This window comes from Tyto alba, unplaced genomic scaffold, assembly GCF_018691265.1.
Source record: "Tyto alba isolate M040663 unplaced genomic scaffold, T.alba_DEE_v4.0 Super-Scaffold_38, whole genome shotgun sequence".
NCBI classification, from domain to species: Eukaryota; Metazoa; Chordata; class Aves; order Strigiformes; family Tytonidae; genus Tyto; species Tyto alba.
In genome coordinates, this window is record NW_024881313.1 from 13,143,211 (window position 1) to 13,166,807 (window position 23,597).

Consider the following 23,597-nt stretch of genomic DNA (forward strand, 5'->3'; position numbering starts at 1 on the left):
AACACAGCAGGCTGCACCAAACAAGATTATTTTGTGTTTGTTTGGCTGATTATATTCAGTGGAAAATAGATTGCAAGCAGGAATAGCAGTTTTATCAGTGGGGCTGACTGGAGACTCCATTAGGCTTTCTGCAAAAAGTCACCTGAGCTGTTTTTACTCATATCACTCTGATTTTTGTCTCTGTCTCCATTTTTACACTGGCAAAGCAAAGATGTAATTCTGTATGTCCACTTATGGTCACTGAGTATCTGACAGTACTTCTACCCAAGCATGTTTAATTACAGAAGATTCAGCCAAGTGACATCTTGGACCGAATTTGAACCGGTGACCTAGACGATGGAAAATCAAATGACTTTACAGTAATGTGGTAGCTAAGGCATGGGTTAGCTTCAGACATCGCAAAAAACAAGGAAAAATATGGTGCCCTTTCCTGATTTTATTTATTTGAGCCAATTTGTGGATTCCTGAAAGGTTATCCTGTTATATCTTTAAGATCCCTCCTCCACTATAGTCATGAACTGGCTGTGCTACCATTTATCACAGTGGGCTAAAATTGTCACAGCCTTGGCCAATTGTTCAGGAAAACAGAGAAAGGGAAGTCCTGACACAGCCATAGGGTCTTGCCTGGCTCTGCTCAGAATATGAATTTCTCTGTTGTAAAAAGAGCAAGAAGACTTCATCCAAGTAATTGGGAAAGGGGAATTAAGAGTTGTATAACCCATCTCCAGCCTTACCAGAAGGATATGGGGAATAATCTGGTCAGTAAAACATTGTGAAGCATCTTATCCTTTACAAATAAATTAAATGAGGAAGGAATAAAAGGGCAAAGATGGAAATCTTACTGTCAACACCCTAAAATATGTGTCAACATACACTCCACCATCTTAAGCCCAGGATGATTGTCCTTTGGTCTGTTCTTGGAGTAGGGCAAGTGCTGTTCTGTATATTTTCAGCCATTATGTGGCAGATTGCAAAGCCACAACCCAGGAAAAATAAGGTTCTTTTCCTTCAGCCCTCACAGAAGACTAAACAGTATATAATGTCTGTAAAATTACTAGATATAAACACTACTGTGGAAAGCCTATAAAATATCTTCCAATTAACATAAAAACTGTATTTAGGGTCAGTTACCTCAGCTCTGTTTTTCTGTGATGTAGCACAAGTCTCATTTGCCCAAAGTCAAGACCTGAACTGCACGAACAGAGAAACATTTTTAAAGCCGCAGTTTTTGAAAAAAACAACACCTGAAACTCTGTTTCCTGCCCAGTATCTCTCCTATTCTCCTACTCTCCACTAACTGCTATTTACAGTAGACTTCTGGGGTTTTCTGCTTAGTTTGGGGGGGGGGGGGGGGGGTGGGGCGGGGGTGGGGGTTCAAAAAAAAAAATTAAAGACAGCAGAACTTCACATTCAGAGATCACCAAATGAAAGACTAAAAACATCCAGTGAGAGAATAATTGTTAGAGGATGAAAAAAACCTCCATTTTTAGTCTTTCATATAACTGGCAGTATTTAAATGTTGACTGCTTTATGATCACATGTTTTGAAGTTCAAAACAAATCCTGAATGCAATGCAAATGAGCTCATTATCTCACCTCTGATCTTTATGTATTTAATTTCTTGATGACCTGTTTTACTTTTCCTCTGCCTTAAAAGCAAGAAATAATTCAGAAACAGAGGAATATTTTTACATTTGTTTTATCTCTCTTACCCAGATCTGATTACAAACCACAGTGAATAAATGATACTTAAATGAATACTGGGTAGACACAAAAGACTGACTAGTCAGTACACCTCAAAGCAGCAAGGTATTATTATGTGGCATAGAAAAATAACATCTCAAAATTTACCAGAGGGTTACTTTATTAAAGATAAACATCTGTAGAATTTAAATTATATTTTCTTAGTTCACCTGACAAAATGACAAATGACATAAAGTTAATCAAAATAACCTTTTAGTTTAATCTATATGGCAAGTTAGTTAGTAAATGCTTGTTTTAGACACTGAATAATGAACTTCAAAAGTCTGCATCAATGTGAATGGATCAGTCTACTGCTTTTCATTAAACTCTGGTCACACTACCCATGTTCATCTCCTCATTGTGTGGGGATTTACAAATGGAACTTTACTACTCAAAGCACTTACGTGCTGTTTTTGTCAGTAATTGAAGTATGCTGAAGATGAAAGAAGCTGACCATGAAACATCAAAAATATTGAAGTAGCAACCATGTTGCCAACATCTAAATGTGAGGATCTTGAATTACACACACTTACAAACTGCCACAGGAAAAAAACTTTAATTTCCAGAACAGATTGGAAAAAGCTTGCACTCATAAGTCTATGGTCACTAGCAAATCTTTTCTGTTCCTTTTTTTTCCCTTGTATAATACACAAGCTGAAGTGAATGCTCAAATTCACACACTGAGCAGGTAGATTAAATAAAGATTTACAGTAATTTCTGGGAACTGTAGTTTACATCAGATGTTAGCTACTATTCACTGAAATCTAATGAATGTATATCCCACCCAGGGCTGTGATTTAGCCCACTCAGATCTGTTGCCCACCTCCCTGACATTCAACTGTTGTGGATATTCCGAGAACTCAATAAGCAGGCATGTTCCACAACCCTTGGGGAAAAGAGAATTATATATACAAATTAAAAAAAAAAAAAATCACAATATATATATTCACAGGCATTGTTCATGGTCAGTTGGATCAGGAAGGGTTTATATACAAAACTGAATTCACTGGTATCCTGAAGCTCAGCTGTAATGTGGTGGAGCACAGGCACCTATGGAGAAAAGGGATCTCATGCACAGCTCATAGTCAGTATGACCAAGAACTTATCTGCAGGCGAGCAAGTTCAGATGCTGCCCTTGGATTAAGCAGAAAGGGACTTGCAGAATTCTAAATTTTCCCAACCTACACAAGCTAACAGCGTTGACTGCCATGGAGTTATGTTGTATCCTCCTCTGCATGTTCTTACTGGGGGCCTGGGTGGGGTGGTCCCCAATTCTTAATTGATTTTAGTCAATAGAACATCCCCTCTCCCGCCCACTCCTTTGCTCCAGCACTGACATTTGTTTATAAACTCAAGGGTTTTTTAAGGAGCTAAACCATTAGAAAACCTTATTTTTAATTTGTGGGGTTTTTTGGAGGTGGGTGGGTGGTGTAGTTGAAACCAGCTACAGCTCCCTACTTCTTTGCTTTGGCCTTGATGTAATTCAGACTAAACCTACATTTGTGATAGCTTTGCACTACTTCAGTAGAACTGAATAATTCTATATAGTTTGAAGTACTAGCAAATACATTTTATAATCTCTGTGTATAATATATAACAAAATGCATCATTTAGAGATTTAAACTATTATTTTGATGGATAAATTAACATTCTGTCTTTTAAACAATAGACTAAAGCAAGAAACTGATGTCAGTCAAAAACAGTCTGCTAAAAAGTAGTCTAATACTGGAGATAAATTGAATGCCTTTGGAAATATATCAGCTAACTTTTTTGATATTCAGCGTTAGACATAATTTGGCTCTCTGCACCCTAATTTACCTATAAGTCTCATCTCTGAAAAGCCAGTTAAAGTGATGTTTTATGACATAAGGGATATATTTCAGGGGTCTCTCTGTGGTTCTTCACATCCCAGAAACAACCACACCATCTGGCACAATAACCTCTGCACATGTAGTCGAAGTACACAACTTTGCAGCAGCTGAGCAGAACAGTATGGGAAAGGTTGCCTGACAATTTCTCTAAGCAGAGCTCAAAATAAGAACATTAGTTTTTCACATTCAGGAGGACATCATTAAAATGAGTAATTGGGAATGAAATAAAAGGAAAAACCCAAGCCACATGACAACACCACTGCTACAATGTATGAAAATACATTTACTTTTTAATTGGACTTTTACCGTCAATTTAAATTGTGGATATGTGATCCAAAATAGTCACAGCATGCCTATGTGAGTTGGCTAATGAGATGTCCGTTGACTGCTGAGCCCTTCAATTAATCAAATAGCTGAATAGATTGAAGGTAGCTAAATATTCTTCTCTCTGGTAATATGTTAAAACTCAACATTATATCAGACATTTTCACTAGAGACTAAAATCTGAGTTCATGTTGGGATAGCCTTCAAACAAAAAATGACACTCATTTAGTGATTCGAACATCTGCTTAATTATTTTTATTACCCTTCTACATCTTAGGAGTAATATACCGAGAATTTAACTTACAAAATAAATTACCTTTAAGATAAAGAATGGCAGATTAGATCTATGGTTAAGACACCTGGGAGAGAAGTGGGTTTAAATCCCAGCTCTACCATTCTTTTCTGTTTGACCTTGGCCTTGACATTTAACTTTCTAGTCTCATTTTCCATACCTATTCAACAGAAATTATTGGTGTCACAGGACAAAAAAAAAAAAAAAAAAAAAAAAAAAAAGAGAGGTGCAAATTTCTTTTTTACGAAATTTAATATTCCTAAAATGATGTCTACCTTCTTCACTCCTACGGCAAATTAGCAGCCATGGGATCCCTGTAACCATGGTGCTAGTAAATGATGATCTAAAAGGCACCCAACACTTCAGAAATGCATATTGACAAGCTACTATGAAGAAGCAACTTCCCAACATTTCTATATAAAAACATTCCTTTGCATACGGAGGAACTGTTCAGGGAATTTTCCAGCCTCTCTGTCCTAAGGAAAAGAACTACTATTGAGTATATTAATCTTTTTTGTCTCATCTTGTGTTTTTTTCAGATGTTTGCCTGTTGAATCCAAGCCTCGCCTCAGTCTGTAAACTGTCAGCAAAGAGAGATCATCCCTTCACATACCTTCTCTTTTCAGTCCTGCTGAGGTGCCAAACCAGCTTCTAGAAACAACTGCAAATTAGTGGCTACTACCATTACCATAACAACAGCGATGTCTGTAAATTCCAGTGATCAAAATAGTAAAGGGAAAGGCATAAATATGTTTTTTATAAAAGATACCATTAGCTACACTCTAGATTCACCCACAGTTTTCTGCATACAACTTCAGCGTTTCTCCAGCATGTTGCTAGGCTTACACCGTGGACCATTTCCTGGACCATTCTAAAGTGGGGCTCTGTTGGACACCTCTCTTAGGAAAATTAAAATCTTATAGCTTATGGATCTTGTTTTTCCAGCATTTAAGGTTCCTAGTCCCTCTCTTCAGCATTACTTGTGGTTGAGGAAGTGATCTGCTGCAGCACACCCAAGCTAAAGAACAGCACAATCATGACCTGATGAGAAATTGTGGTGACTTGACCCCACCTAGCTAAGTCCCCATCTAGTCAGTCACTCACTCTCCTTCCAGAAAGATGAAGGACAGAATCAGAAGGTCAAAGCAAGAAAAACCTCATAGGTCACAATAAAGACATTTTGTTATTTAAAGAAAAACAGAAGAAAAAAAAATGCAAGAGATGCAAAGGCAATTATTCACCACCCACCAGCAGACTAATGTTCAGCTAGTCTCTGAGCAATGACTACTTTGGAAAAATCTACCCTCCAGTTTTATTGCTGAGCATGCCTTTATATGATACGGAGTATCTCTTACATGGTGTGGAATATTCCTTTGGTCAGTTAGGGTCCACTGTCCCAGCTGTGTCTCCTCCCAAACTTTTTCCTACCTCAAGCCTACTCATTGAGGTGCAGAGCGAGAAACATAGTTGGCCTTGACACTGTGCAAGCACTGCTCAGCAACAGCTAAAACATCGGTGTGTTATCAACATTGTTTTAATCACAAAGCTAAAACACAGCACCTTACAGGCTGCTTTGAAGAAAATTAACTCCATCCCAACCAGATCCAGTACAGAAATGAAACATTTCCATGTTTTAAGGGAGGGCAAATCTGGTTTTCTTCTAGCATACCATATTGTGTCAAATAGCAGGATTTTTAAACTCATCCATGATGTTCACCACAGCCCTACAAAAGCCACATCTTGTTTTCAGTCATATAAGACAAACTCTTCATTATACTCCTCAGCATAATTTCCATCAATATTTGCTGAATATATAACTAATACATGAAGAATTTAAAAGTAACAGCATCTCCTCAGACACAGTCATGAAAAAATGTTTTTGTTTCAATAGGGAAACAAACACACGATTATTCCAGCACCCTTTCAGCAAGGAAATTCAGGATTCCTAAGAGAAAATTTATTCCAGACTAAGGGCTGAACCTCCTCCACGTCCCAATGCTTAAAAATTTTTGAACCACAGTAATGATGAGATGTGCTGAAAATCTTGCTATTCTCCTGTCTCAGTTCCTCAGCAAGTGCAAAGTGGTATTACTCAGTCAACCTAATTAAGTCAGTATACCTCAGCCAGAAAATTGGCCTTATCTGATTTTGCCTGCTGCAGTAGCAAGGTGGACATGAAATATTGCATGGTCACACCCAAGACAAACCTCCCCAGTTGTTCATCTTGCCTTAAAGTCCAGAGGAAATCACCAACAGGTAGCAGAACAAGAAAAGCAATCCTCCTATACCGACAATGGCCAAATTAGGTGACATAAGAAATGTTCACAAGACTCTTTCAGAATGAGGATGATATTGAGATAAATTTAGGTGGCTAGAGGTAGGTCTGTGCATATGAGCCAAGTGTCTAAGTTTTCATTGTGGCTCATGGAGATTTAGCCTATAGGATCAGTGGAGCATCAGGAAATTCTTCCCAAAATGAAATAGTCACCTACAATAATTTGGGTTTGTCTAGTTGCTTTAACCAAAACTCTAGAAGACAAAACCCTGATATTTTTTCTCCATGCAGATATGTTCTGTTGTTAGAATATTTTAGGTTGCCAAAATGAGAGAAAATCCTAGGATTTTCCTAGTGCCTCCTGTCTCTGCCTCCAGATGATACCAAACATGAGACAGAGCCACCGTACTGCATGGGTCACTGTGCAGGGAAGACAAAGGCAATGGACCCTTGAAGGATGTTTGGGAGAGTGGCTAGTGAAAGGGCAGATACAAGTTTAGAAATACAACCTGTTGTTCAGCTTAAGTTTATGAGGTAGGCTGTTCTAGTTTATCCAGTTCATCTGTTTCCTGTTAGTTCATTTCCTTTAACTGGTTAATAATACTAAAGTCTTATCCTGCAGTGCTGCTTCTGAACTTCCCCATTTTTCCTTTTAAATTCCTCACTCTGGCAGGAAGGGATATTGTCTTGATCTTCTTTGAAGACAGATTTGCTTGTTGTCACAGCTGATTTAGAGATTCCCATGACATTCGGTTCCCCTCTTACTTCCAATATTGCAGATGAGCAAAGCTTTCCCTTTGGAGACACTGACAAGTAGAGCTAATTTGCAGTTCCCAGTAATTGACCATTTCTTAAAGACTAATGATGTAGTCCGCACCTAGCCGGCCTTGCAAAAAAAAATGCACAAGAAAGAGTAAAGTAAATGAGAAGAATGTATATTTCAAACCTCATTAAAGGGCTTCTTCCTTAAGCTTGAAAATTGTCTCACTCTCCTTTATGTTGATGCAATTTGTAAACCTAAACAACTGGCTCAAGCTAATCCTATTTATTAGATGCTTTAGTACACAATTACTACACTTTCTATGGACTGACAGGTATAAATTATGAAAAAGTTATTTTGTTAAACAGAGCAAAATTTGCAAACTTTATCTATCTGCATCACTGCAATATAAGAAATCTATTACTTGTACTTTTGAAATATGTGGACTCTCATAAAAAAATGTGTTTGATTGTGTTCAGTGATTGCTATACATTGTTTTTCTGCAATTTCCCATACACTTGCAATGAAACCTGGGACAAAAGCCATAGACAATGGAATGGAATAAGACTGAGAAGGTGGAAGTAAAATAAATAAACTGGAAAGGGTTAAACAGTAGCAGAAAACCAAGACAAATACGTAGATGTGAAACAATAATACTAGAAAGAGAGCAAAATAAACCCTGAAAAGATAAATGGTAGCAAAAAAGATAAAATGAGGAGAAAAAATCTTGGGGAAGAGTTTTAGAGGAAGAAAATTAGATTGGAGAAGAAAGAAGTAAGGTAAATTAGACTAAAAGAATATAAAAAAAACTGGTAAAAGTCATTGGAAAAAGTAGTCAAATTCCAAATGAAAATGGTTGGGGGAAAAAAAAAATAAAAAAGGTAAATACAAAGCCATAACAGTAATAAATTGTTGTCTTACTGATTTCTAATCAGTAAGAAGCTCATGTTACCCATCACAGTTTATTTCACAGAAATTCATAAGCATACACCTACATGCTATGCCATGGATTTTGGTAGCACTTCTTCATGTGGAGGTACATGCAGATATTTTCAAGACTAAAGTTTCAATCTCCCTCTGTATTTGATGGGCCATATTCACATGGAAGCACCATTTCTGGTGATGGGATTGTTCTAATCCTTTCTTACCCAGCACAAAATCTTTATGCTAGTAGATAGAGAGTTCTCTCTTATTTCCAGATTTGACACAAAGAAAGCACAACAAGTGGGTATATATTACTCATAACTTCATAATTTTAATCCAAAATTGCTAGTGACTGATTTTGGGGCAATCACAGGATGTGTTAATGTTAAATACGGCACTGTGTTTTCCCTGATAGAAGTATTTTCCTTATATATCTGTCACAAAGAAACTTCTAAAGTGGAAACTTCTGAGTCATGGGGGGCTTACAGTATAATACCCAAAATTAGACACCATCTATCTCTGTGTCAACAGCACTTCAGGTAGCTAAAGTACAAGTTCTCCCCCTCTGATCTACTGATGAGTTACACCATGACCTAGAAGAATGTATTAATGAGTAAGTAACCTTCTTTATGGAAATTAATTCTCCAGGAAAGTGGTGTTTCAGGCATCTCCTCAGCAGAGACAAGCAACCAGCAGAAATGCCACAGCTGTTGAACACTGAACACTTGATATAATACCAGCAGAGAGTCATCTAAAATAAGTTTTAACACATTCTAAAATTAAAAGGCAAATACTTTCAATAGCAAGTGCGTACTGAGTCATTTAATGTTCCATGATTTATTTATGAGGATTTTCACCATAGTAAAGAAAAAAATTGGTTGAAAAATAAATGAAAACCAGCATGACGTTAATATGGCCAGAGAGAACCTCTTGCTCTTGCCTTTGGGATATGATCAAAGGACTCACTTCTGTGAATATAGTTCTGAAAAATAATCATGTCTGACAGTTAGCATATGGCCCCAATCCTTAGCTGTACTTGAATAGCATTTGCCACACCATTAGCACAAAGCATACTTAAAGACAACGCAGCCTTCTCCTGTGGCAACTACTCAAAATGGGGAACTTCCTGAAATACAAAGGAAAGCATCTATACTATCCTCATAGCCTGAGTGAAGGAAATGAATGGGATAGAGACCAGGATAAAAAGTCATTCCAAAACTAAACAATGGCTTTTGGGGACCTTGTGGAGATGGACAAGGAAGTCAAAGGAACACGGAACCTCCAAAACTACAGGAGATTAGAAGTCCTTTAAAATAAAATCCCTTTCCTCTTGAGTTGTGTTGTTCATCCCACTGACACGACTGAAAAGCATGGGCTTCCACCCAAAGACTATACATAGACTGCAATGAATGCACTCCAGGATGCAGCTTATAGTCTTTGTCCACAATCAGTCAGTCGGAGACCTATCCAAACCTGATTAAACTTCCATGAAAACTCATGTAGTCTTTTTCCTAAGAAAGTGAAAGTATAGGAATGGAGAGGAATAATAAAATTGGTGCAAGACAATTCAGGAATTGGCCAGGTCATGTACATGAATCCAGAAGCTGGGGAGCAACTAGGTTCCACAAATTTGATACAGCCTATACAAGTAGAAAATCATGATATACATTTCCATGAACACTTAAGACCATTTACCCTTGTCCAGTGAACAGTATTGTCCTTTGCTGCATATATTTTCTGCTCCTCCTTGACACAAATTTCCATGAACACTTCAGACCATTTGCCCTTGTTCAGAGAACAGTATTGTCCTTTGCTGCATATATTTTCTGCTCCTCCTTGACACATTCTTGTATCAATTCACTCGGCAATCAGGTCAGCACAAAGACATGTGAAAGGAAGATCTCTGATACAATGCCCACCATAATACAATCTTCAAAACAGTCACATTCACTGTACGTGTCTACAATGTACAGTTGGATCCCACACATTCAAGTAAAAATCACTTGCTTTTCCCTTCCAGAGATCTTCCTCACTATAAAGAATACTATTTGCAAACCCACTGACCACCTGAAACTACATCTCCCTCTCCCTGTCCCTTCCCACTTCTGAAATGAGAACAAGTCTCCTTCTCATTGTGAACAACAAGAAATGGCTAGATTTGGCCCCAAAATTCACAGCTGTGTTTCCAACACCCTCTGAAAACACCAGAACTGTAATTTCTTGTCACTGATGATAAAGATGTAGTTATACTATTGAACAATCCAGTTAATTCTGTGTTTTATTACTCAAGATCCGTAATTCACCCCAACAGAGTTAAATTAATGGAGTATAAATAGGCTTGTCACATCTTCAATAATTTTCATGAAGTGTTTTTACTTTAATTTGTGAAAATATAATTTGTACACATGATAAAAATCAATATTTTGCTTCTCATACCTTTTAATTTACATACAGAAGGACAGAGAGGAGAAAAGTCTTTTCTACTTCAGTTTTTCCACCTGGGGCAATGAAAGGGAAGCAACATTTATTGAGACCCAGCATTGAAAATGCAGAAATTCTTCAACCTGAAGTGAATTTACTGCATTAGTTTCCCACGTGCATTAGTATAGTTTTGTTTTCTCCTCTCTACTCTTGTGTACACAAATGCTATGATCATTCAACATGTCCTGATATCAAGTCTTAAGCATTTTACAGATACACTGTTCATGTTTTTAAGGTGCCCTTTAATAAATAGAAGTGAAGGAAGTAAAAATGGATCAACTAGCTGCAGCTGATACTTAATTCATAAATTGTGAACACTGCAAAAAATAATCATGTCCAAAGATTTTATTCTGTTCACTTTTACAGTTGTTGTGTTCGTCTTGTGAAAGTAATATTTTCAATGACATTTCCACCACAGATATTTAAATGCACAGAAATTAAAATATATACTGCATGTAGAAGTGCCATATCCACATGCAGACAAGATCATTCCCAAAATCTAAAGTTTTTATTCTTTGTGTTCCTGATGTGTTCAAAAATGACAGTATACAGAAACAACTTGAATTCCATATTATGAAAAGCAAACTTTTTTCATTTTTAAAATAAAATAAAAATAAAAGAGTCTAGGGCTATCTTTTATTTACAAGTACTAAAATACCAAAATAAAGTATAAAGTTGGACATCCTAGAGAGTCCTGAATTTTAAAAGGTACTTAGATAAATGTTTTTCATTTCAAAAGCACTGAACACCTGTAAGTATCTACTGTAGAAAATAGGAGAGACTTGATTCCCACTACCTCTTACAACTTGAACCGTTTAAACACAGACTAAGGAATCTTATTTTAGGCTCAATCATGGTGACCAGCTGTTCCTTAGTCTTCTATCTGCAAGGGAAGCACTGACCTTGATTTATCATTCTGGGCTTCAGATAGTCATTTATGGTCATACAAATACACTGGTGTTTTTCTAATTATTGTTCTGGTCAAGAAAGATATAAGTCAGCATTGGTGTTAAACAGTAGAAAATCAGATCCATCTATTTAATGTAATTAGAAATACATTTCAAATAAACCTGTAATACACTGTATGGGAAAATAAATTTTAATTATTTTTTAGATAGATATATTTTCTGTTTTGTTGAATTTTCTCTATGATATGTCATTTTCTGAACATGAAAACAGGGACAGACTCGTGAGTACAGCTACACACTGGAACTTTTTTTTAGAGAAAGTCAGCTGAAACTTCAATTCAGGCTTTGAAACACAGACACTATTTTATTATTTTTGTATTTTTTAAATAGAACTTTGTGTATTTCAGAATTCCCACAGTGATTTTAGAAACCCACAGAGGTTGTAAATACCATGTAGATCTGCTAGATGAACAACATATCATATCAGAACTAGAAACAGTATGAAATAGAGTACATAATTTTAATTTGTGAGTCAGTAATATTCAGCAATACACATTTTTGAAATATTTTTAAGGAAAGGAAGCTAACTGAACAGCAAAAGAAGGTCAATGAAAATTAAGTCCCAGTGAGCTTCTCATTTTTCAGGTGGCCAATCTCAAGCTCAAATTTGTCATAGAAAAATGTTAATTTTTCAGAGCTTGCCAATTTTATTTTGTATCAGATCAACCAGAATATTTAATCTCAGGAGTAGAGGCAGATGTCTCTTAGATAAGACACCTGCTCCCTTTAAGTTGGAAAATACAGTCAAATTGCATCCACCTGCATGAGCATATTTTAGCTGCAGAAAAGAGAATTGTCTGCAAAGAGTTGATTATACTTAGCTTGCAGCAGCTCAGATACGTGTTACAGCTTTAAGGGATGAATGCAGACATCAGAAGACTCAGACTCAGTAGCTGTACTCCATATCAGGATGTGGCACAGAAAACCATTTTCCTTTCTCCACCAGCCACAGGAGAATAATATTACATGAAGCAAATTCACCACCACTCACATAAGCACACAAGAACAAGCAGATAGATGAGTCCGAAGGTCTACTTTCAACACCAGCAAACACAAAGTGCTTGGGGAAGTGTATAGGAACAAGGGAAGTCTGCAATGATGTTTCCCCAGAATATCCTTCCAGCATCTAACCATTTGTAGCTCAGAGATCTCCTTGATCCAGAACACACTGTTTCTGGAAAACACTGTCCATTGCCTCACTTCAGGCAATTTAAGGTACAGAAGACCAAGAGCTACATCTTTTTCATAAAAATCATGAATAGGATCATTGGTGTCCTAAAATTACCAGCCTTGGCAAGAAGTGGTGTAAAAATCCTGAACACACATGATCTCAAGGCATAATGGGCCAAAACCTCCTTCGGTTTCTGCTGGTGTAAATCATGAGTTAGTCTACACATGTTGCTCCCTTCTAAAATGACTACCAAAGTCAAATCAGGCCTAGATAACAACCTGCCTCAGTGATCACTGCTGGAGACAGGGAGCTTTAAGGGCCCATCCTCTCCTGTTTCCATTACAAAGTAGCCAGCATTTATGGGTAGGCAGACACAGGGTTCCTACAAATCTCTCCTTTGCAAACTTTGTACTTCTCTTGCTGGTCCTCCTCCACAGGACTAGGGACAGCTGAGCGATCTTCCTATATGCAGAAAGCCAAGAATGCTGGTTATTTCTGTTCTAAGCACCACATAATGGTAGTATTAAAAAGTATAATAGACTTTGTGTTCCCTGTGCACAGAGAATGTGCACTCTTTGTGCTGTAACACAGCACATGCACTCCAAAAGTCTACAAAAGAAATAACTTGACATTTTAAAAATAAAGATACCAAATATTCTCCCCTAACCCTCTCGGTATACGGAGGAAATAGTGACTACTGATAAGAAGTAGGTAATTTCCTCTTGGTTCCTATTCATAAACTCCTTATGAATGTTAACAGTGTAGGCCTTGCATACAATTGAAATTAAGATTTCTGCCTGGCAATACTTGCATCTCCATACAGTCTGACCTACAAAGGCTTCCAAATTTTTATGATTGTTTGCATAAGAAGAGAAACTTCACTTTATTGTGAGCCATCGCAGCCTGGTAGGCAGACAAAGCTTTACCCAGACTGGTGTGTTAACTCCTTTGTAGTTCCGATCTCCCCGTTCATTTACTTTTTAAATAGCAGAGAGAAAAATAGATCAGATAGAAAATGGATGCCACTGCAAATTATGCAACTATCATGCTTACTGCCCAGTGGCAATCTTCCTTTGACTTTCAAAAAAGCAAGATGAGGGCCTTTCAGACTTTCAAAATGTAGAAATATAAAATACAAGTTCTGCTTAAAGTGTAGGTATTGTGAAATGATGACTATTAAAGAATAGATATTTTTTGTTGTTGTTATTTATTATCTAATGAATAACCATGAATCAAAGGCCAAATCCGGAGCAAAAAACACAGAAACATTTCACAAATAAGGGTTAATGTACTGATGTGTTCCTGTCAAAAGGAGTATAATGCTATGTGCTTTCCAATGGCCATTAAGCTCCTCCAGTTGATGGGACCACGTGCAAATGTATGTAAAACCTTTATGTAATTACCTTCATATTCCGTAGTGACACCTTGGCTGTCAAACATTGCAAAATTCACTGAAGTCAGTTGCCCACGGCCTTGTAGCTGAACATTGCAATGCCATTTACACCACTCCCTTAGGTTTCTCCCCACCAAGGGTAACCCATCCTACAGCCTTGTAGGCAGCTATTCACATTCCTGTCCACGTTCTTTGAGCTCACAATACACATGGCCTGACATGCCCTCAGGCCTTCAGCTGTCTTCCCACCAGTCCCTGCCTAGAGTTCTCCATGCTTTTGACAACTGCATCATTACAAACTTAAGTGGCCCTGCCTGATTCTCACCACTTAATTAACTTATAGACAAAGGAAAACGAGACCAGAAACCAGACTTGGCTATCAGCCTTTCATCAGGCATATGTGCACATTGTAGCTGGCAGCCTAAGAGGGCTGGGTAGCAAACAAGCACCTGTCTTTCTAAGGACTCAGGCCAGAGCACTCCAGCAGGCACTAAGACCTGCTTACATCATTTTCCTGGGTCTAACTCATGCTGTGATGTACTGGAACAGTCTTCTCCTACTGAGACGATCCCAAGTCATTAGAGGTCACCAAGATTTAAAAATACAGCACACAGGACAGAGCACACAACATTGGATGCAACTTTCTTGGATCCACATGAAGAGGTAGGGAGGCAGTAAGAGAACAGATACTAACAAGGCCAAGATTCTTCCAGGGAGATGAGATACATGTCAAGAAGTCACAGCATTTCTGTTCCTCCAAAAACCTTTATTGTTTTCCAAGACAAAAAAAAAAAAAAATTAATTCACCTCACTCCACACTTTTCTCTCTTCACAAAGAATGAATCCCGACAGCCCTGCTTCAAGGAGCAGCATCCTGAGTTCTTTTCTGTGTTCTTGGTTCATCTGGAAAGCAAGTTTGGTGCTCACCACAAAGGACCCTGTCCTTAGCGCACCCTGTAATATATTGAAACACGGAGATTCGTGGGGAGTCATACCTCAGCTGTCTGAGCCCTAACCTGAAGTCTCTGTCAAAGACAGGCAATGCTAAGAATCCTCTCCTCTATGGACTTTCACAAAAGCAGGCCAAGTTAATTGTCATTTATACACATACATATATTTATATGTACTCATATGTCTGCACGTATGTGCTCTTTATGCTTAATTTTGATCCAAATAAACATTTACCTTTACTCACAGAAGGCTACTCTTTGTTCTCTCTGGCAGATATCCAAATCAAAACTGGTTACCCTCTGACCAAGCAATCACACACGGTAACCTGGATTAAGAAAAAAATACAGGACAGCCCACTTCCTAATAGGAAAATCCCCAATAAAAAACAGCACATAAAACCACATTCTTTAAGATATACAGCCTTCCTTACTGGCCTCTTCACTCACCCACCACGTCCTTCCAACACTCAACATGTGTATAAATAAAACCAGGACTGGTTCCACTGATTGACACATGACGTAAACAGAGGCAGGACCAAGCAAAAGCAGCCACAGACCTGTGTGGTAACTGTGGGAAGTCAAAGTAATGTCATGCATGCTTATGCGTGTTGCACTGACCATCAAAAGCCACTGTAGCTGTCGGATGTCAGAGGTTTGCAACAGAGCTGGTAGGCAAATCTGGGCTACAATTTTCTCAACATTTGGCCAGCATCATCAGCAAAAGCATGTAAGGCAGAAAGACATGTTTTCTGTCTAAATCAAGAACCCCAGACACATCTTGTCCAACTGTGAGGGTGAAGTAGGCTCTAGCTGCAGCAGACTCTGGGTGGTGTAACCAAGGACTCACCTTAATCTCCTACCAAGTAGTGGACAATAAGCTTTCTCCAGCACTAAACAGTTATTTTGTAATATGCACCAGAGTTTACATTAGAAAACCAATAGCCAAACAGAACTCTGAACAAAAAGCAAGTGAAATAGACCTCTTACTTTCACCAGTGTGTAGCACAAGGTCATTCCACCATTTTCTCTGCATTTCAATAGCTTAAAATTTACAATAGGCTTAGCATGAAAATGTTTTACAGCTGGTTTTACTGATACCAGATAAGTATTTACTTCCAAGCGCCTGAGGGCTGAATTATTTCTCAGTATCCACTATGACCAAAGACTAGACAGAAAGCCAACCCCTTACCATTCATTTATTATATTTAAACCTCACTTTGGATAGTACCTAAATCTTCTCTGGGCCTTGCTAAAGGAGAAAGATCCTCAGCTTGTGTACCATAGAAAATCATCATTATACCTCATCAGTCAGATACATATCAGCAAGCTAGGTAAGAAAAATGTATGGCACAATATAAAATAATATTATCTTTGTTAGTTCTATTTTCTAGTTTAAATCCCCAGGCTATTGCCTCAAGAGTTGTACACAATTCAGGAAGTGGTTTGTCATGTGAACTTTGGCACTGCTCAGGTGTTTAGCTTTTAATTCACAGTAGAGAAGAATGAGGCAGTATGATACTAAGAAATGTATTACAATATAATTTTTCATATAGAAAATTTGAATTCATTTTACTATTAATTCACTGGCAGTACAAGAATTTAGCCTTAAATCCATTTTTACAGTACTCAGAGATGTTCTTGCAGGACATATACCTCAATCCAGCAGAGGATAGAAGCATATGTTTAAACATGTGAAGAGTCTCACTGCAACCTGTGTTGCACATTCAGACTTTAGCACACGCTTTGGTGTTTTGCTTGACTGGCACTAACAGTGTTTCCATAACAGAAAATATGACATGAAGTAATTTCTCTTTATCATAGTAATGACAATTGAATAACACTAAAACTCAGCCTGGATTTATTTGCAATGATACAGTGGACACATATGCAAAGAGCCTTTGGTTTATCTGCTATTATTTTCAAAATAATATATAAAGCACATAAGTAATGTGTCAAGACTTGTTGAGAGCTCAGCCCAGTTATTCGAGCTAGAGTCAGACACAGCAAAACTGTTGATCATCTAAAGATTATGGCACAGCTCTGCTAATCTCAAGAAAGGAGCTTGTTCATCATTCTTCTGCTAGGCCTCTATCAATGACAATGAGCTATGAACAGCTTTCTAAGGCATCATGAGTAGCTCAGTTTTGTTTGGTGCTTTTAAATCCTTTTCTGAATCATATTTCTCTGCTCTGGGGCTTTTATTACACATGAGTTAGTTGCAAAAGCACATAATATCCCACAACATCAATCTGAGATGGCATAATGAGAGCAGGTTTCATGGGGTATTGTTTTGTTGTGTTTTTTTTTTTTAAATCAATTACTGACAAATCAATATATTTTTCTCTATTTCTGCCTCATTGTTTTATTTCTTCATAACGTCTGCAACTTCAATTAAAGATTAAATGTGTTGAGCTATCACACCATTAATTTGTCTGCATTGGTGAAGTATTCCTAGTTATATATGAATGTCCTTGTTTATGACAGTACAGTTGCCTCACACAGAGACATTGTAGCTGTAGTATGATGTTCCACTCAGTCTCCAGCATTATTGTTTACGTTGAGTGCCTGTGGTTAGTGTGTGACTTTCAGAGAAATGCTTTCCACCTCCAACTTCACCAAAACTGGTTAGTCAGTCAGACAAGTGATGTAGGTGTTTGGAGTTGAACATCTAAAACTAGATGTGACCAAAACGGGTAGCACCTTTTATTCCCCTGCACTTCTGATTTGTTTGTTTGGGTTTTGTGATTTTTTTTGTTGAGGAAGAGGGGAGTAGTTTTTTACTTTTTACAAATCTCTGAAATCCTCATGTGGAAAACTTTGTTAAACTTGTCTGAAGGTAGTGGAAAAATGTCCAGTTATTTCATTGATGGGCTTTAGATCAGACTGTGTCCAGCATAGGTAACTACTATATTTCCCACATTTACTGTTTTTTATAATATACCGAGACTACAGTTTATAACCCTTGGGCTCTTATGCTTGTACTTTTCCTCAAAGAGCTGACATAAAAAGGCAAAAGAAAGAAAAAAAAAAAAATCAAAACAAGCTTTACTTCTCCAAACCATGTATTAATCTTAGTTATAGCTGGCACATATTCTTATATCTCATTGAGCTTAACAGGAGACTCCTTTTAAATACATCCATTCTGAAAAATATTCCCTCTTGGTTAATAAAAACAAGAACCGTGTCCTTTAGACTCATGAGCTTACTTTCATATATTTTCCTTCAAGCTGAGACGTACTGCAAATACTACAAATAAACCCTGCCCTCATATCCCTTATTGCGCCTAGCAATACCTTTTTAAACAAAGATCAAGAAAAGTAGATGACAAGAAGGAGGAAGGGACAATTTCAGGAAGATGGATCTTCCACTCCTCTGTCTCAGATGCAATACTCATCTTGTTCATGTATGTCGAGGTTTGGGACAGAACTCACTAAGAATGTATCTGTGTGGTCAAACACGGTGCATTTCTTTGCCTCTATGTGATCAATTTCCAATATAAAACCATTTACATTTGTGCACAGCTACACCCATATTAATAGTCCATCTAAGAGACAGGACTTCTTTGCTCAAATACTGTCATTCCTAACTCAACCACATATATTCAGGATTAGGGATGCTTCCTGTTTCCCTAGCTCAAAAGACAGGCTAACCAAGTCCATGTCTGTCTGCATCTGGCTGTGCAGTTATGTCTTCAGAAAGAGCCACAAGTATGTTCTCTACAGTAACTTTTTACAGACATCTCTTCTACATTGAGAGGTGCTAAGTTCCTCGCTACCAGCCATAGTGACAACTCCTTCTGTTCCTAATATAAGAAGCGATATGAAATCCCACCGCAGAAGACTCAAGAATATTTTTGTAAAAATTTAGTCCACAGTATCTTCTCTTAACACTACATCAGATCTCGTTAGAGACCCATGGATAACTAGGGAGAGATTGAGAATTGGTTTCCAACACAATTTTGTTTCCATAAAGAGTTTGTAGGGTCTAGCAGTATTTACCTATCACCAGTTACTCTAAAATAGGTGGAGATAACCTCATGGTAATGTGTATTCAGTGTGTTCCACTTGATAGAAAAACAAAGTAATGGACAAATCAGTTCACTTGATCTAGTGTCTTGATTCTACCTATGGCAAATATCAGGTGTTTCTAAGGAAGTTCTAAACGTAGCACAGAAATATTTAAGAATAAGATATTGTTCACATTCCAGTGAAAGGAATATGTTTTCTTTGTACTGAGCAAATACAGAATTAGTTGTATATAGGAATGTCTCATGTTGACATTTCACATTTAAGAGTTTGTTTTTTGTCTCAAAGCATGACAGCTTACACACTTTCAGAACAACTGGTCTGCTGGCCAAGAGAGGAAGCAACAGCAGAAGGTATGTATAGTCACATATGGCCAGATCAAGGGAACCATCCGGACTTAATACTAGCTGAAGCTCTGTCCAAAAAATGTTCCAGATATCCAGAGAGAAATCCACAGGCACTTGGGTGGTCTTCATTGCAGAAAACAAATCTCACACTTATTCCCAGGTCTTGCATTGCCAAAACTAGAAAAATCCCATTTATACCATTTCATCTAAATTAAAACTGTTTTTATCCATCCCCCACTTCTAAACAGCAGGCACAGTGGCTTTTGATGGTTTTCAATTTTAGAACAATACAATTTATGCCAAAGCTGACACAAAGATGGTCTGTGAAAGAATTGCAGGAGATAAGCACATAGAAGTTAAAAGTAAAACTATCAGAGAGCCCTTGAACTCTTTTGCTAGTTTCATTCCTCCTATCTTTTATAGTAGTCAGTCTTAACATTTTTGCAAGACTGCAATACAAGATGTCTTGGCATCCTAAAAAACTTCTCTATTTGATACACAGTTATTCTGTAAATAAATCTGCAATGAAGTGTTTAAAGGTTTATTTCTTGCTTTTTAGCAACTAGGCATAAATATTGGGCTATAAAATGCTTACAAATTAGATTACTGGAAGTGAATAGAATACATTGTTATCTACTGAACCAATGATGGGTCAAATGGCAGTTTGAATTCTTGTGGTGAATATGACTGTGACCTTCACATATACCATTGACAGAAAGCAATTTTTTTACATTTTTAAATTCATATACAGGTGAAAGATGGTACTGCTACAAAATGAAACATTAAATTTTTTTTTGTCCTGAGGCATAACTGAGCTCTCCCAAGGTCACATGTAGCCTGAAATGAAGCAGGACTTTCTTAATCATGCTACCAGTACATTTCACCTAGATCTGGTGGCACTGGTGATCTATTTTCATTGACCAGTTGAAAAATCTCCTTATTTTAAGATGGAGAAATAAGAAATAATGAGAGACTGTTTCTTTTGTCCCTTAGCTGTTTCTGCACAAACTGAACACTAATTATGTTTGAGCTGCTATAACAAGATACATGTTTCAGCTGTACAGATTAAAAAGGTCTACCCATAGGGAGATGGCAGGGTGAAAAAGCCTTATTCAAAAAGAAATATATTACAGTCTTCTGGACCAACAGCACTATAATGTCTATATTTCTAAAACAGTATATTTAGAAAATAATTAAACCTATGTATAATTTGATACAATCTGCATATTTAAGTATTTAAGAAGAGCATTTTTCATTCTATGATATGAAATGTGGCTATCTGCCACTCTTAATTTAAAAAAAAAAAAAAAAAAAGTTATCTTTACATCCCAGCATTTCCTCTGCCCTTTTTAAGGGCCTCATGATGAAAAAGTTATTACTAAAGGTCTGGTCTGTAACCACTATGCAGTAGACAGCATTATAAAGAAATTATAAATAATAACAACTGCATTCTTCTAACCATTCTATTTAACACTTCGAGCTTCTCCAAAGTACAACATTTTAAAAATTGCAAAAGGTATTTATAAGATAACACCATTTTGGAACGTACTGTCACACAGAGCACCTAGGAGGGTACATGTGTCTGTAAATTATAGATGGTTCTGGTAGCAATGGCTATGATTAAGATTGTCTGAAACTTCCTATAATAAGACCTTTTTTCAGTCGCTTATCATTTTGCTGAACTCTAACAACTTGGAGTAAAATTCTCCCTGCAAGTTATCTGCCTTAATATTTGTTTAGTCTTTGTGGAAAGTTTAACACAAAATGGTTTAGAGAACAAGATTACAGGAAAATATACATTGCTTTGGAAAAAAAAAAAAAAAAAAAAAAAAAAAAAAAAAAAAAAACAAAAAAAAAAAACAACAAAAAAAAGTTCTTTGAGAAGTCCTAATGTTGCCTTTTTGGAGAAAGAATAACCTTTGAAAAGTGGTAGGGCTCAGCTTTTTTGTCAGGTATATAATTTTTGCAATTCCTGAAATGCCCATTCAAAGATGGTCTACTTTATTGGTATTTTTAATCTCAAATCTTAACTACTTCTTCCCAGAAGTACCTCAACTTTTACAGCTAAAAATCACTAATATTCTTTACATGCTTCAACCTTAATAGCTATTTGCATGGAATAACCTATGCATGTCTCAGCTCTGTAAAACAGACTTTGCTCTCCTCAGCCCATAGAGCTAAAAGCACCAAGCTAGAATATCCCTGCAATCCTTGCTTCTGATGTCCTAGACCAATAAAACAAAATGCTGGAGCCAAGTTCTCCTATCCTTTTGCTAACAGTTCCTGTTGGTGCACAGAGGATGAAGAGGCAGCTAGACACAAAGAAAGCATGCAGTAGTTTGTTGATAGATTTTTATGGGAGTGATAGATACAAATCATTAAACATGGCCAATTATAAGCTTAAAAATAATGGATGGGGAGTGAGGGTAGTAGCATCCAAATTGACAACTTGTTTCAAGCTAACAATATACAACCACAACTAAGCATGAGTATTGCTCTTAGGGAAAAATAAAAGTCTTCAGTCTCTTGGGCACATAAACAGCTTTCTAAAAGTAATTAATTAACTGTGCTATGACAGACTGGCAGCGGGTTTTTTTAAAAATGTAAGGACAAGAATTGTACTTGGATGTAGCTGTGAAGATAAAGGAGATCCAGCAAACACATTAAAAATAGGAAAGCACAGACTGTTTATGCTTAGTATTAGCAATTTTGGAATATCCTCTGGGCTAAAGCCAGAAGGTGCCTATAACTACTACAATGAAGTGTTCGCTCTCTCTGTCCCAAGGACCTGTTAGAGTTCATAACCTGGAATTAGATATCAGCATATCCCTGCTGGGAGAAGTTTTCTGAAAGCATAATTCACAAAAGCTACTAAACTGTCCAAACTAAGCAACTGAAGGAAAAGAAGGAATTAAATTAACCACTTTCTGACATTCCCGAGGTATAAACTGCTCCTAGAATTAGGCACCTTATTTTACTGTTGCTAATATACCCAATGGATAGAGTTGGCAAGGCAACGTAATTTCAACTTTCTGATTCAACAATTTCTTTCACATTAGAATAAAGCTTTTTTTCTGATATAAGACTCTTAACATCTGAAGTGCTTAAGATGCTTATGAATGAACTCATACACATAGGGCCAAAGAGCAAGAGAAAAAGACTTCATACCAAAACTGTCTAAGAACTTACCTGTGAGGAGATCTTGGTTCCTGAGTAAAGGAGTAGCTAGATATATTAAGCCAAGCAGAACAAAATGAACAAGGAAAATCAAAAAAGTTCCCCAGATTATTCCACCGGGCAGTGCTTAAAGCAATTACTTCAGAATTGTGAGTTTTGACTTCACACTTCCTGAAGCAGAAGAAGAAACTGAATCTTTTAAATCCATAGCAAGAGCTTCAGCCACTGAGCTGATGAGAAAAATATGGATGGAGGACAATGGAAATGGAGAAGTGGAAAAGTCCTGTGACCCTACCATATCTTTTGTAACTCTAGGGTGTTACAGACCCAGCTGGAACTATTTCCTCATAGCCAGCACTAGCCTTATTTTTTGCTTTCACATACCTCTGTGAGTCAAGAGCACGATTACTACAGAACTTATAGTATTTTAGGCTGCAGTGGTAACATTTAAGCTCAAAAAAATACCAGAAGTCTAACTATCACAGCTGATACTAATTCTGTTGTGATAGCTGAATGTGAGGTGCAGTCATTTATCTGGGAGCAGAGCTTAGCTATATGTTGTTAGCTCCTTAAAAGTGACTAATAGGATGCTTGAATATGTGGCTGAAGCTGACAGCTGAGCCCAGCATGATCAAAACAAGATTGCTATGGTCTGACTTATATCAGCCATGGAAAAGGTACTGTGTAGTGAAGACATGCACACTGAAAAATGTCCAAAGATGATATTCAGACTGTCATGAACTGAAATCAGCACACTAAAGAAAGCCAGAGCTTGAGTGCATGGTTGATGTGAAGTAATTATGAGGTAATTGAATATAAAGTAGAAACCAATTAAAGCTAGAAGCTGTGATACAAGACAACAAAGATGAAGAATAAATAATACTGCATGTAAGAGAA

General features: G+C 37.2%; 1 protein-coding gene across 4 annotated transcripts in view; it reads right to left on the reverse strand.

The window, feature by feature from the left end:
* Positions 1 to 23,597, reverse strand: part of NXPH1 (neurexophilin 1) — a 143,017-nt gene that overhangs the window by 104,050 nt on the left and 15,370 nt on the right. The gene's annotated exons all lie outside the window — the stretch shown is intronic.